Source organism: Excalfactoria chinensis, chromosome 3, assembly GCF_039878825.1.
Source record: "Excalfactoria chinensis isolate bCotChi1 chromosome 3, bCotChi1.hap2, whole genome shotgun sequence".
In the NCBI taxonomy this organism is placed as follows: domain Eukaryota; kingdom Metazoa; phylum Chordata; class Aves; order Galliformes; family Phasianidae; genus Excalfactoria; species Excalfactoria chinensis.
In genome coordinates this window covers 90,072,324-90,087,828 of record NC_092827.1, presented here as the reverse complement: position 1 = coordinate 90,087,828, position 15,505 = coordinate 90,072,324, and positions in this window count along the sequence as shown.

Below are 15,505 nucleotides of genomic sequence, written 5' to 3'. Positions count from 1 at the left end.
TGCAGCTGAGGCAAATAAAAAAACACCACCACAACAACACAGTTTTGTGGTCTGATTCAAAGCACGCTGTTCTGGCATGTCCCAGTGCAGAATAAGCTCTTCCCCTGTCGCCCCCTACCTTTGTTAAGCCCAACCAACTTAGTGCAGTTCACAGCTCTGCTGCGTACATCAGATATAATGCATGTCTGTGTGCTTTATGGAAGTGTAGGTGTTTGCAAAATTACATGTTTCAGCTCCAATCAAATCTTTTGTTACAGGAAAAGACCAAAACAAAGCTAAGGGATGTGAGAGACAATAGTTTCTATTAATCACAGCAGAAACACCGTAACCTCTCATTTGCAAAGAGATGGAAAATGTGGGTACGTTCTTCTAGAGAAGGAATTGTCAAACATGACCTGGCTGACAAGGAAGATGAAAGCTGACAGATATGCAACATTTCATGTGAAGGAGGTTGACAAAACTGGCGTTCAGTCTCAAAATGCCTTAGAAGGGATTATACAACTGGTTTGTCTATGATAATTTACTCTATGGGCTCTCCTTCAAATGCTGTGGAATGATATTGGATTAAGAGCTTTGACTTCTGTTTTTTCCTCTTTTTCTCCCCCTTATTAACCTGTGCTGAAGGCCACTTAGATTTGCTCGGTTGCTGATGGTTCTGAATTATAACACCAAACCATGCTTCTGCCAGTTTTTTTTCCTCATACATAAGGGAATTCTTCCCAGAACATGCAATTGCTGAGTTCCAGTCCTTGCTTAAGCTATTGGCAGTCATCTTGTTCAAATTTTCTGTGAAGTGGGGATGCCGATTTCTCTAAAATCAGGATTACATTTTGGGTTTTTGTTGTTGTTGTTCTCCTTTACAGTGAATGCTTTCCCCTTTTCTGGCAGTTCTGCTCCTCCGTTTCTTGGAATACCTCCTCTTCTAGACTCAGGTCACCAGTTCAAGCCACAGCATCCTGAGCAGACTACCAAGGCTTTGATGGCTTTTCCAGAGAAAGACTCTTCTCCAAGCAGTGACACTTTCCTGAAATGGGTAATAGCAGGGGAAGAACTAAAGAAACTCAAGGCAAAGTTATCTGAGTGATCCTACTTATCTAGCTGCAAATACAGCTCCCACGAAGACAGAAGCTTCTTCCAACTTCTAAACAACCAGAACATCAAACCAGTAGACAGGTGGATTCCTTGGAATTCAAGTCCGTATTTTCAGCAACAGAAAACTCAGCCCTACAGCATGTAGTCCTGATGGACCGCACAGCTTGGTGTCAGGGCTACCTACGCATTGACACCATTAGTTTTCACACACTTGGCTAGGATATCCCAGGTCTCTGGTTAGCATGTCATTCAATCTTATCATCAAAGCTTTCACATGAAGGAGTTGGGTGTGTTCAGCCTGAAGAGGAGAAGGCTCCAGGGAAACCTTATTGCGGCCTTCCAGTACATAAAATAAGCTTATAGGCAGGAGAGAAGTGAACTTTTTACACAGGTAGATGATGACAAGAGGAAATGATTTTAAACTAAGAGAGAAGAGACTTAAGTTAGATGTCAGATGCAAGTTTTTTGCTGAGAGGCTGGTAAGATGCTAGCACAGGCTGCCCAGAGAAGCCACGGATGTCCCATCTCTGGAGGTGTTCAAAGCCAGTTTGGATGGTGCCCTGGGCAGCATGATGTGGTGAATGATTTAGGGATTGGCAACCCTGACTATAGCAGGGATTTGGAACTGGATGGTATATGAGGTCCCTTCCAACCCAAGTCATCCTATGATTCTACGATATCTGCTTCAGTTGAATTCCAAGAAGCTAATAACTAACATACCAACATGCTAATAACTAACGTACCAACATATCACTCCTGGTCTGCACCAGGAGTGTTGGACCTCCATGCACACACAAGCAAGCTTAGATTCCCTTTATTCAAGGCTTTACTGAGCTCTCATGGCCCTGACACTCCTTTTCTAAGGAAAAACAAGATGTCCCATGGAAGAATAAAAAGATCCCTATAATGGCTTCTCCCATATTCTCCTCTCTCCTGCCAGTAATTAATTAGTTGAGCAAGCTGCTTTCTCTCTCTCTCCCAACCCAAATCTCAAGTTGCTATTTCCCCTTTCCCAGCAGGACTATAGCTTTGCAGGTGATGGCACACCATGAGTTTGTCAGGGCACATAGACTGGATTACAAAAAAGCTCCTAGGCTCATTGCTTTCCAGGCAGAATTCAATCAAGGTTTAAGGTCTATGAATGTGAAGCTGGTAATCCCAAAGATAAATAGGAATTGAGGCAGGGACTTGTGCAAGTAGTCTGCAACAAGAAATAGCATTTAGTTGCAAGAAGCTTTTACTTCAGTGTTACTTCTGCCAGGGCCCGCTAATAATCTGGAAAAGCACACACTCATCTAGAGCCAGCCAGTGCAATTACAAATACAGGAAAAGCCTGATTGCTTTTCCATGCATGAAACATTAAGAAAATTAGGCATTTCCCTCCAGTCCAAGTATTGGCTGTAATTATAGATAGCAGGCAGCCTTAGCTGTTATAAAATATTGAAGTGCTTTTATATTGCTACTGCTCTAGTTTACTATTTAGGGCCAGGAGAAAGGTTGCCATTTAATGAAGTGCAGTTTCACAGAACAATGGAAAGGAGGCCCATTACTACATAATACTGCTGCCCTTTCTATTATTAGCGTGAAAGCACTTGCCAGATGAATAGAAACCAGTTTAAACTCTCTTTATTATTTCAGTAATGTTAATTTGCCATGAGCAGCTCACCCTCCAGGTAACCTCTGCTTGGAAGAAAGATTCCTATCTGACAGAACCATATTTAGCACACTTCAGTTGCTCAGTTTCAAGTTGCTTTCCTAGTATGGCCAGGGCAGTCATGGGTCAGGGAAAGCAGGTCCACCTGTGTTTTCTCGTAGTCGGGATTTGTCCTTCAGTCAATGGCATCAGGAAGCACACAAGAATTCAACCACCATCCACATCACTCTGCCTTTCCCTGGTCCTGCAGGTGAAAGACAACTTTGGAGACAAGGCAAATGAACTGGAAAAGGGTGTCCAGAACCACCTGAGGATGGACTCAAAAGGTGTTTGGGCTGCTCAGAGGCAAATAATGATAGTGTTACCACATACCATAGGAAGGGATTGTTAATATCAAGAGAATATGACATTGTCTGGAGGTCTTGTCAAATACTCCAACATGTTACAGGATGTCTGGTTGTGACAAATATTGTTTTTTGGAGTCCTACTCTAAAAAAGACTCAATCACAGTATGCAGAGCTTTCTCAAACCAACAACCCTGAACTGCAGTTCCTTTAGAAACAAGCAGGAAATTTCCCTTCCCACATTCAGGCTTAGTGGTGAGACTGTTGGGCACCTCCACCATTCTGAATGGGGAAGCGCATTCTACAGAAGATCTACTGGGTGGAGAGACAAATGTAGGCTGGTAAGCTATTCCTAGTATCCTAGGAGTAGGCTGACTAGGGCAGCCTCTAGGCTGCCACAGCTACCATGTAGGAAATGGGCTGGTTTCCTAGCCCAGATATGTAGGCACAGGACCTAAGAGAACAGGAATTCCAGACCCAAAGGGCCCAAGACAAATAGCCTCCATCAGGGCAGGTAAGCATGCGATTTGCTTATTCAGATCCAATTGTTTCCTTACACTGTGCTCCACTGAATTGGCTAACATTGCTTTTGCTTTCTTCCTTTGAAAATGAAGGAACACATTAAAATTCCTCAGGAGCAGTACCTGCAATCATATCTTAGTACGACTTTGTATTCAATCTATTAAAAAAAAAAAAGAAAAAAGTCATCCTGTGGAGCTTAGGAGTTTCAAGGCCTATCAGAGGAAGATGCCTATGTTAAGGTTAAATCCGAATTTAATTAGTCCCAAGTCTTGAAGGAATAAACTTAGATACCAGGCTAAGATACCTTTGCTGACAGTGAGATTATCTTGAGGAGATAAAAACAGGCTACAGCTGTGATTTTTGCTCTACTACAATAATTGCAGAGTCACACACAAAAAGCAGAAGGTACCATTCACGTCCTTTGATGAGCAGCATTAAAACACCATTCTTACAACACAAGGGCTTGTTATCTCTTTTGTACTCATAGCCTCTTGCATAGGTAAAACAGACAGACAAAGTAAAGTAAAATTAATCACATTGCTGAATATAGTTAAAATGCAGCACGCGTCAATTCCACGAGCTATTCAGGGCACTACCTTCCACTGCTTCAACATTTCCACAGGCAGCACTTACTTTAACAAGTACCAGCTTCCAAAATCTCTGCATCAGAACAGTCCAGCCCAACAACCACCTTAACGCAGTTACCATCTTCTTGCAGTGACACCCTAATTGTTCATTCAGTCAACAGGTCTCAACACAGCCAATTGGTACATCAAGACTTTACTGTCTTGCTGTTTAACTAACAAAACCTAAAGGCTTTCTCTGCACCAAAAGAAAATCGCTTCCACTTTCTTTCTGCTAAGCTAATTTAATAAATTAAATAAATCTACACCAGCAGTCACAGCTTTCAGGGGTTCAGCTGCTTTATCAGGTCAGCAGCCTACTGCCTGGGGTGCTTTGTATCCCAGTTGATTTAACAGGTTAAGGTCATAGAATCATCATGGAATCCCTTGAGCTGGATGGGGTGCCAAAGGCCATCTATTCCAACTCCCCTGCAATGAACAGGGACACCTACAGTTCATCAGGCACTCAGAGCCCAGTTCAGCCTGACCTTGAGTGTCTCTAGGGATGGGGCATCCACCACTTCTCTGGGCAACCTGTTCAGTGCCTCACCACCCTTAGCGTAAAGTACTTGTTCCTTACATCCAATCCATATCTTCCCTCTTTTAGTTTGAAACCATTTCCCCTTGTCCTTTCTGATGACCTCATGGACAACACCTTTGCACAGGCTTATTTCTGGCCTGAGCATCTAGAGGAATAAGGTAAGCTGACTTATAAATACACTGGTCCAAAAGGAAAAAAAATATATACTTATTGAATATTATCATCTTGAAGGAAAGCCGTTGCCAGAGCAACTGGGTTTACCACAGAAAGTGTTAAATTTTGGAGCAATCATCCTTCCTGTAGAGATCTTCTGTAATTGTCAATTAAAAAAAGCTCTGAAATATCAAAATCATTAATAAAATAATTTCCACACTCCATTAGGGATGTAGCCATGGTAAATAATGAGTTTATTTTGTTTTCTCCACTGGAAAATTGCCTTTTAAATTTTAATCACTTCTCTAAAGCAACTGCCGGTGTTCTTTTTTCTTTAATGCATTAATATACTGTATATTAATTTCATTGCCAGTTTTGATACATACAAAATGGCATTACATTAAAAGTATAAATAAAGCACAGCAGCACGCCTGCTGGAATACAGAGCACAGCAATGAATTCATCACTACATCAAAAAAGATCTCAGGCTGCTCTCCATCCTAGCAAGTGTTTCTCCTGAGAAACCAAGGCAGATTTAGACATAGTTGAACACAAGGAAAAAGTTTCTGTGCTGGACTTCAAATGCTCTGTGAAACATTAAACGGAATTTTCTACTCGTAAAAAGGTCTCATGTTGTGCTTTGGGGAAGAAAAGACGCATTTAGATGTAGAAATGTTGAAAAGCTGTATGAAAGATTACATTTAACCCTCTGCTCTATAACTGATGTGCTCCCAAAGGATTTAGTTGTCCTACTGAAGCACTCTGCAAAAGCCTGCCTTGGCAGTTTTCTGAGTAGCTTGCCTGCTAAGTTCTCCCCATGGCCACGTGCTCAGGGTAGTCAAGCAGTTACTAACAATGGCATCATCAGAGTTTGGGTCCTCAATGTTTTATTTATTGTTATAAACTCTGTGCAACAGGTAACAAATGCATGCCAGGGGTGGAGATACATAGCTAGCTTTTCAAACAAGCTTTCCGGTGCACAACATTTGAGCATCTACAGCTGGCACTCCAAGGGTGGCAGTTTGGTACACATTTGCTGCCTGGGGACATGGGTGCAGGGAGATGAGGTTTGGAAGGCTGTGTATGGGCACAGAACAAGGCAGGCCTGCAGAGACACGTGGCTTAATTAAAAACTGCATCCTTTCCTTGGCAATTTACACAAACTAAGGAAGAAACTACTTAAGAAAAGAAAAAAAAGAAGGAAAAACCAGCTTCACAACTTCGACTTTGAGTGAAACTGCAAAAGCTAGAGGCTAGAGCTATTTAAGCATTCAACTTCAAAGACAGAAGTAGGATGTCTCCCCAGTCGCACAGGGAAAAGACTGGATTTGGGAGTGCTGAAGTCTTCTTTGCAGATGTTAGGTCAGTACGCTTGCCTATTCTGGGTGTAGCTCCTTATGCCTTCCCTGCTTTGGCTGCCCAGCAATGCTGGACGATGTATAACAAGAAAGCGTTTTTTCTGGCACAGCATGGGTTCACCAAGTGGCACACTCTTCTCCTGGCTCCTGGTTTAAATTATACAAGCATGCCTTCCTGTGGACTTCTAACTATGAGGCATTAGTATGCTGCAGGGCAGTCCTACCTCACCCAGATCCAGGAACCTCACAAGACAAGCCTGCTGCATACAAGAAACGGCAAATACCCCTAAAAGACTCAGAATACTTTGAGTCTTGCAGGCAAGGCATAATAGCTGAACAGCAACAGGAGCATATTTAAGGGAGGAGGAAGAAGAACAACTCTCCACACACTCTTCTCCAGGCAGTACTATAAGACACACTGCTATTAAAGATACTATCAACACCTGCAGTGTAGTCAACAAAACATCTATGGAAGTCTCTCAGCTCAAGAGCAATAATGACAGCAAACACTCATACCCGCACTGCCCTAAGAAGCCTCTTCTCGTTGCAAGTGGTGACAGGCTGGCATATTTGGAATAAAAGGATGCCAGGTCTATTAGAGCTCCCTGAAAAATCTTATCAGAGAGAGTGCAAGTGATGCTAAACCAAGAAGGACAAGGAAAAAAGATAAAGCAAGAATGTTCCTGTTCTTGGCAGGAGAAAAAGAAAAAAGAGGAGGAAAAGCATCTGTACACTATTTTCTATAGAAAGATCATCATCTGTTGGAAGCCTGGACACACTTCTCCACTTGTGACAGTCAATGGAAGATGTCAGTATATCCAATTCATAGAAAAAAGTGTCATGGTGACAAGATCAGTGTTAAGATCTTAGGTACGATCACTCAGACTACCAAACTTGGGCTGGCAAGGACCCAAAAAGAAAGCAGCCTAGAAGAGAGCCGCTCCCACCACTGAAGAACCCCTGCAGTCTCTTAGCAGAAGGGCTCTTGACAGCATCCTAGAGTTTAAGCAGGACTTTGACATAGCGCAGTGACAGAACAGAGTTCACACAGCCTCTTCCTCCAAGAGGCACTGGGATGCTGCTTATCTGAATCTGAGCCACTGGGGAATCACTGTCACTGTGATCTCCAACAGGACAAGAGCAGAAAGTAGAGGCACACTGCACAGTTGACCAGGACATGGTCAGTATCATGGCCTCAAGGGAGCAAAATAGCTTTTATGTGATTAAATTACATCATTTCCTTCCAAAACATCTTTTACATGACTTATCTGTCTGGGTTGGGGTTTGTCTCCTGGACAGATTTTATACTTCCATACTCTCCTTGAGCATTTCTCTGCTGCTTGGTTTTCTTTGCTGTCCTCTTTCAGGGCTTGCCTGTCTCCAGTTACCACAGACTCAGTGTCTTACCACCAGCAGTCCCAGGGGATTTGAATCAGGTATCCCAGTGTCCTACCCTGTCCTAGCAAACCTTCTCCTCCTGGCAGGCAAGACACTTCCACAGACTTTTTCCTACAATACTTTATTTTAATAACGGGGTCTTTCATTACTTCTGCCACCCTATTGGGAGGCAGATCACAGGAATCTATTTCTGGCATAAGGCAAAAGGTGGTGGAGGGGCACCTCTTTTATTTCACAAAAGTAAGGGCGAAAAATGCAGGAAGAGTTTTCAGCCTAAAAAGGGGTCTTCGTCAAATTTCACTTGGGAAAACATCCATTGCTGTGCACAGCTCTGTCCTTTTCTCTGTAAAATCTCATTCCTCCTTTATCCTCAGAGGCTCGGGCACAGGTGCTGTCAGGTTTCATCCCAGGGTGCTGCCTTTCCAGAGATCACATCTGTTTGCTTTGGGCACACAGACTTTGATCAGCAACCTGAAGTAACGAACATAAGGCAGGGTAGGACTTGTTTAGTCCTCGCTGCCATGCTGCTTCATTGCTCTGAGTCTACTGCTTGTTGCAACTGGGACATTAAACTGTTCAGTGGATGACTGCTAGGAAAGAGGATCTGGAGAGGGCTGATAGTGCCTAATATTACTGAGTAATATGTACTTGTTATTTTTCTCCTCTGTTTCCATCCTTACCTGAGAAGCTCCCTGTCACATACACTTCCTTCTTGTTTGTCTCAGAAAATACACATAAACCTATGATATTAAGCACTGTAGATGCAACATCATAGAATGTTTACACCACAAACTAAAAGAGAGGGCATTTAGACTGGATATAAGGAAACATTTTTCTAATAAGGGTGGTGAGGCACTGGCACAAGATGCCCTGAGAGGCAGTGGATGCCCCAACCCTGGAGAAATTCAGTCAGGATGAACATTGCTCTGAGCACCAGATCAAACTGTAGGTAACTGTTCATTGTAAGGGGGCTGGAAAAGGTTTTTAAGGGTTTCTTACAACTCAAATGATTCTATGACCTGTGGAGATCTCTGGTCCAGCCTCCTTCTCACAACCCTGAAGTATTCGAATGCTCAATGCTTGACCTAACATGGAGACGCCACTGCCTCTCTGGGCTTGTTGCAGCACTGTTCCTGTGCCAACATGAGACTTTTCCCATCATGTTCAGATAGAAATACCCTTCCTACATCTCTACAAGGTGCTTGTGAGAGCAATCTGGTTCTGTCAAGAACCAGAAAAACCAAAGTTTCTCAAGGGATGAGACTTTTATCTGCAGAATAAAAGAGCCACTTGCCTTTTCTGTACTAAGACAGATTTCTTCCCTCCTCTCAGCTGCTCTCCCAGAATACTCAGCTGCTACCAAGGCACGACATCGTCCTGAAACAGAGCTGTACAGAGCTCTTAGAGCACATGGTGGCAGTTCTGAAAGGTAGCAGAAGCAAGCTAGAAATAAAAGCAAACAGAAAATCTGAACAGATTTTCCCCCTTACCGATATGCTTTCCAAATGTTCTTCAATACACCATGAAAAGTAACCTTTCCTTTTTGGAAAATGCCACTGAATAAAGACATTAAGCCTTTGAACTTCAAACTTCAGAAGATGGAAGCAACTGACTCATTTCCATTTAGTGATGAAGAGATTTAGCTTTGCTGATGAGAATGGAATAACAAAAGAAATTTAAAAAGTAATTCTAACAGATGAGAAATAGTCAATTATCAGTAGTCCTAAACACCTAATTGCACTACTCTTCAACAGTGATAAGATAGGAATACATTCCTGATGGCAAGAAACTTCCTTAAAGACTAAGCCGTTTAACTGTACCCAAAATGTTAGTTGTTTTCTTGAAAGGGCATTTTAAATGCATCTGTAATTAGTGACATAAGCACTCAAAAGACCATCTCTGAATCTTGTTGAAGAAAGATTGAGAACACTTTCTATTTTAAAACTTGTTCCACACCTCAGTTTCACCATCTGCTCTGTATGCTTTTAATCCCATCAAGGAACAGGTCAGAGCCCTTGTTTTGTTCTGAGACTCAGGGAACCCCATTTTCACCTAATTAATTACATTGGATTCACAGGCCTTTGGATAGTGAAGAAGGTCACTGACTATGGCAAACAACTCTCCATCAGCAGTACATTCTACATTAGAGCCTTTGGGCCTTTAGCAACCTTTGTACCAAGGTACAACCATGTTAGGATGGGAAGTGGACTGCCTGTGGACCTGAGCATGCCCAGCATCTACAGCACGTGCTTGCCATGGCTAACGCACAGCACATGTATCAGAGATCAGAGAACAGTGGCCTCTGTACCACAGATATTTAGGACAAGAAGTTACATCTGTGACTGAATGAGTATAAGTCTATGGGGCCAGATGGCGTGCATCCCAGAGTCCTGAAGGAGCTGGCTGAGGTGGTTGCTGAGCCGCTCTCCATCATATTTGAGAAGTCGTGGCTGTCAGGTGAGGTCCCGGACGACTGGAGGAAGGGTCACGTCACTCCCATTTACAAGAAGGGGAGCAGGGAGGACCCGGGTAACTACAGGCCGGTGAGTCTCACCTCCGTGCCTGGGAAGATTATGGAACAGATCCTCCTGGACAACATGCTTGATCACATAAAGAACGAGCATGTGATCCTAGACAGCCAGCATGGCTTCACCAGGGGAAGGTCATGCTTAACTAATCTTGTGGCCTTCTATGATGGAGTGACAGCGTCGGTGGACGAAGGGAAGGCGACCGATGTCATTTACCTGGACCTGAGCAAGGCCTTTGACATGGTCCCCCATCACATCCTCATCTCCAAATTGGAGGGAACTGGATTTGATGGGTGGACAACTAGATGGATAAGCAATTGGTTGAAAGGCCGCAGACAGAGGGTGGTGGTCAATGGCTCTTTGTCCAGGTGGAGGCCGGTAACGAGCGGTGTCCCTCAAGGGTCTGTCTTGGGACCGGTGCTCTTTAACATCTTTATTAATGACATCGATGAGGGAATGGAGTGCACCCTCAGCAAGTTTGCTGATGACACCAAGCTGAGTGGTGCAGTCGATACGGTGGAGGGAACGGATGCCATTCAGAGGGACCTTGACAGGCTGGAAAGCTGGGCTCGGGTGAACCTAATGAGGTTCAACACGGCAAAGTGCAAGGTTTTGCACTTGGGCCGGAAGAACCCCAGGCACTTGTACAGACTGGGAGGAGTTGTCCTTGAGAGCAGCTCGGCAGAGAAAGACCTAGGGGTCCTAATAGATGAGAAACTTAACATGAGCCAGCAGTGCGCTCTGGCAGCCCGGAAGGCAAATGGGATCCTGGGCTCCATCAGGAGAGGGGTGGTCAGCAGGGATAGGGAGGTGATTGTCCCTCTCTACTCTGCTCTTGTGAGGCCCCATCTGGAGTACTGTGTCCAGGTGTGGAGCCCTCAGTACAAAAAAGATATGGAGATTTTGGAAAGGGTCCAGAGGAGGGCCACGAAGATGATCAGGGGGCTGGAGCACCTCCCCTATGAGGACAGGCTGAGGGAGTTGGGTTTGTTCAGCCTGGAGAAGAGAAGGTTGCGGGGTGACCTCATTGCAGCCTTTCAATACCTGAAGGGAACTTACTCCCAGGAGGGGAGCAAACTCTTCGAAAGGGCTGATAACAGCAGGACTAGGGGAAATGGTTTTAAGTTAAAAGAGGGAAGATTTAGGTTGGATGTTAGGGGGAAGTTCTTTACTAGGAGAGTGGTTAGGTCCTGGAACAGGCTGCCCAGGGAGGTTGTGGATGCCCCGTCCTTGGAGGTGTTCAAGACCAGGTTGGACGGGGCTCTGGGCAACCTGATCTAGTATAGGCGTATGTTTGGTGGCCCTGCTAGGCAGGGGGGTTGGAACTACATGATCCTTGAGGTCCCTTCCAACCCGGGTCATTCTGTGATTCTGTGATTTGTTAACATAATTCCCCCGGCTGAAGTGTCAACACCAAAGAATACCAAGTATTTAACATACACCAATTGCTCGATGCTATTCCTTTAAGATAGTCATGCATCTCTTCCCCCCCCACTCCCACCTGTGAATGCACACAGAATTTATTTGAATCACCATAAGCTATGTTGCTACAAGGCCTGATATGATTTTGCCTTTACATGCTTACAGATCAGAAATGCATATTTTGCTATGCTTCTTCAGAGCCAAAAATGAAAAAGAGGAAAAAAAAAAAAAAAGATAACATTTCACATATTCATTTCTGAGCCAATAAATAAATAATAAATAAATCACTTGCTAAAATAAACTTCAGTAAAAAAGCCTCCCATAGATGCATTTGTTTTCAACTTCCCCCTTAATTTAAGTGCCTCTGCAGAGAACTGATCAGACAGCAGAATAAGGGTCATCTTTACCACGTGAGGCAGCGAGCTCCAGTATTTCATAGAGGAGAACACTGTGCTTTCATGGTAAAGATGAATGACTGCAGCAGGAAGTGGCAAAATGCCATATCACACTGTCCTAGTTAATACCAGAACTGCCGCATCAAGTGTGATGGATGGCATGTTTTCACATAACTCTGTCCACGATTCTAGGTGGCTTAGTGATATTTACTGCACAGCCTATGCCAAGAGACATTCAGCTGGCCTGTATGGCCTTGAATTGGGTAACAACCCTAATTAACAACTGCATCCCCTCTGATGGGATTTGTCCTGGTTTCAGTTGGGATGGAGTTGACTTTCCCTTGATGGTGTCTAGTTTTTCTCCTGATGCCAAAGCATAGCATTTTACAATGTAAATAACATATCAGTGCTTCCAGTCATTGCTGAGCCATGCTGTACAGAGCCAAGGATGCTACATTTTCTCAGATTCTCATGCTGTCCTGTTTGGGGACTGGCTGGGCATCAAGTGGTGAGCAATTACATCATGCATATATATATATATATATATGCAATTATATATATATAATTATCATCAGTATTATTTTTTTCCCTTCTCTGTCTTAATAAATAGTTTTTATCTCAACCCACAAGCTCTACTTTGTTGTTTTTTTCCCCCCACTCATTTCTCTCCACCACCACACAGGGAGAGGGGGGAGTAAGGTTAAACCAGAGGTTTCTCTAAAAGCATTTGCACTCTGCAGCCCATTCCAACACAGGTTGTTCATAGTGTTGGAACAACCATGAGGAGGAGAGATGTTGTATTTAGCTGAGGAAGTTATAGATACCTTCCTATCTTAATCAGTAAATGGGAAGCAAATTTAAAAGCTGAATTTATCTAAGCAGGAGCAAAATCAGAGCTCCAAAGTGAGAGCATGAAGCACTTCAGAGAAGTCCTAACACCCAAACAATTTAAAGCCTGGACCTATTGGGTTACAGGAAGAATTCCTTTCCTTTCAGGAATCTAAGCAGCAGCAATATTTTCTGACCAAATGACAGAGAAGTTGATATAGTTATAGAATCGTAAAATTTCCAAGGCTTACAAGATCATCCAGTCCACCCACCAATCACCAATAGTTCTCTTTAAACTATGTCCCTCAACACAACAACCACACAAACACATTTGTTCCTTAAACACCTCCAGGGTCTACTGCCAGACCACTCTTCCAGAGCAGTAGTATTTCCTAACATCCAGCCTAAATCTCCCTGGTGCAGCTTGAAGCCATTCCCTCTAGTCCTATCACCAGTTACACAAGAGAAGAGGCTGACCCCCAGCTCACAACAATCTCCCTTCAGGAAGTTATAGAGAGCAATGAGGTCTCCTCTGAGCCTCCTTTTCTCCAGACTAAACAATCCCAGCTCCTTCAGCCTCTCCTCATATGGCCTGTGCTCCAGACACCTCACCAGCTTTGTTGCCCATCTCTGGACATGCTCCAGGGCCTCAATGTCTTTCTTACAATGAGGCACCCAAAACTGAACACAGTCCTTATCTTAAGGGCGGTGACCAGACCATCAGTGACCTAAACAACGTACCCTGAGTCTCTGCAAGGTGTTAATTTCCTGCCTAAATGGGATGTTTGGGCTTTACCCACGCCATACTCCTCTCCTCAAGTACATGTATGCATCCTCATAGGGCTTCCGGTTATATCAGTTTGCCAAAAGTGTTTTGGTTCACGTGATTCAGATGAGTCAAACAGCCCATGAGCTGAGTCTTGGAAGATTCTCATGTCTCTTAATGCTCCCTACCTCCTCTATTAATACCTGACACATAGCACAGCATAGACTTGTGCAAGCTATTTCTTCTTCAGTTGCAGCAAGAGCCACAGACTAAGAAACAATTTTTCTGTAGCTGCTGAGACTGAATGTTCACTGGAGTGCTTTGATGAAGTCACCGAAGTATCTTTGGAAATCCTTGTGGAAGGATGTGATGCAAGAACCAATTGGAATTAGCATATATATTATATGAGAAAGGCTGGAAGTGTGTGTGGAATAAAGGAGAAGCAGCTAAAGGGTACAGGAAAGAAGGAACAGAAATATCTGCCACACTAGATGCCAGGGGAGCAACTACAAAGCACTGGGGAGGCAAGAGAGGAAAAGTGTGAAGCAGAGAGCATGAGAACATAGGGGCCTTCGAAACAAAGAGCAAAGAATTGAAGTGGCAGAGTTAGAGAAGAAAGAAAAGTACTGGTTGTGCTCAGACAACAGCACAGTACTTCACTGTAACAGCACAGACTGAGAATGCATGGGATTTCTCTCTCCTTTGCAACCTCCAAAACATCATTCTCTTTTTGCTTGGCAAGAGTTACATCAGGTTAGCAATGGCAATGCAGTTAGGGAAATGGCTTCTTCTCCAAGCAACCCATCCTTTAGTGGATGAAAATAGGGAGGAAAATAACTCAAAAGAATTAGTAAGTAGGAGAACAGTAAAGATAACCCACAGCGCCTAATATGAAAAAGAAAACAATCACTACTGCTGCATTCACTGCGTGAAACGAGAAAGCTTCCTACACCACTGAGAGCAGGCTTTTGAAAATCAGCCGCAGTCAGCCCTTTGATTTTGTGTATAATTCTATATCCCCACTTTGAGAAAAATGCTGCACTCCTAAGCGCTACACGAGGCGGCTTGAAGGCAATTCTCCCTATCAAAGGCATAGCCTGGCTGAAGAGGCCAGCTTGAGCTCAGTGCTTTGAAACACCAAGGTAAATTTAGTTATCCTCTGAGAAGCTTTATCACGGAGCAACTGGGAGATATGACTAAGGTTTAAGAGGGTCACTAGAAAATCATCCAGTCTGAGAGGCACAGGAATTGTCCTGGCTAGTCCACTGTGCTCTCCTTCCCCAGCCCACCCCTAGTAAGGGAAAGAAGGGAGGTGGTAATTACACGTTTGGCTCTAATGCATTGGCACAAATACTGTAATCATTCAGAATGAGAGGGATGCATTTAGACTGAAAGCAGCCTCTCTGTCATAATGGCAGCAATGATTTTAAGGAACTTGGTCCCCCATGCGTCACCTCCAACAGCTCCATTTAAAAATCAGTCTGAGAGTTGTGGGCCTTCTTGCAATGCTAGTCTCAAGAGCAAGTGTAAGGTAGTGATTAGCTGGGTACAAAAAGCATCTCAGGGTTCCCTGTCAGTGCTATTATACCACACCCATCCACTGTGGCAACAAGCCTCAAGTGATTGATGGCTTAGAGAGACAGGCAACACTCCCATCAGCTTCTAGACATGACATTTCACTTAATCCTCTAAAGCAAAAATGTTCGTACTGTGAATGTGCATCCAGAGACACTCTGGAGCTTAAGACTCAAGCCAAACTCCAGGGTAACATAGCCTGAACCAGCAGTCACAGCTTGTGCTAGCAACCCCACTCAACACACAGACACCAAACCAAAGCAGCAGCATCTCTGCATGTTTGCTCTGTCATACAAATCCATTCAA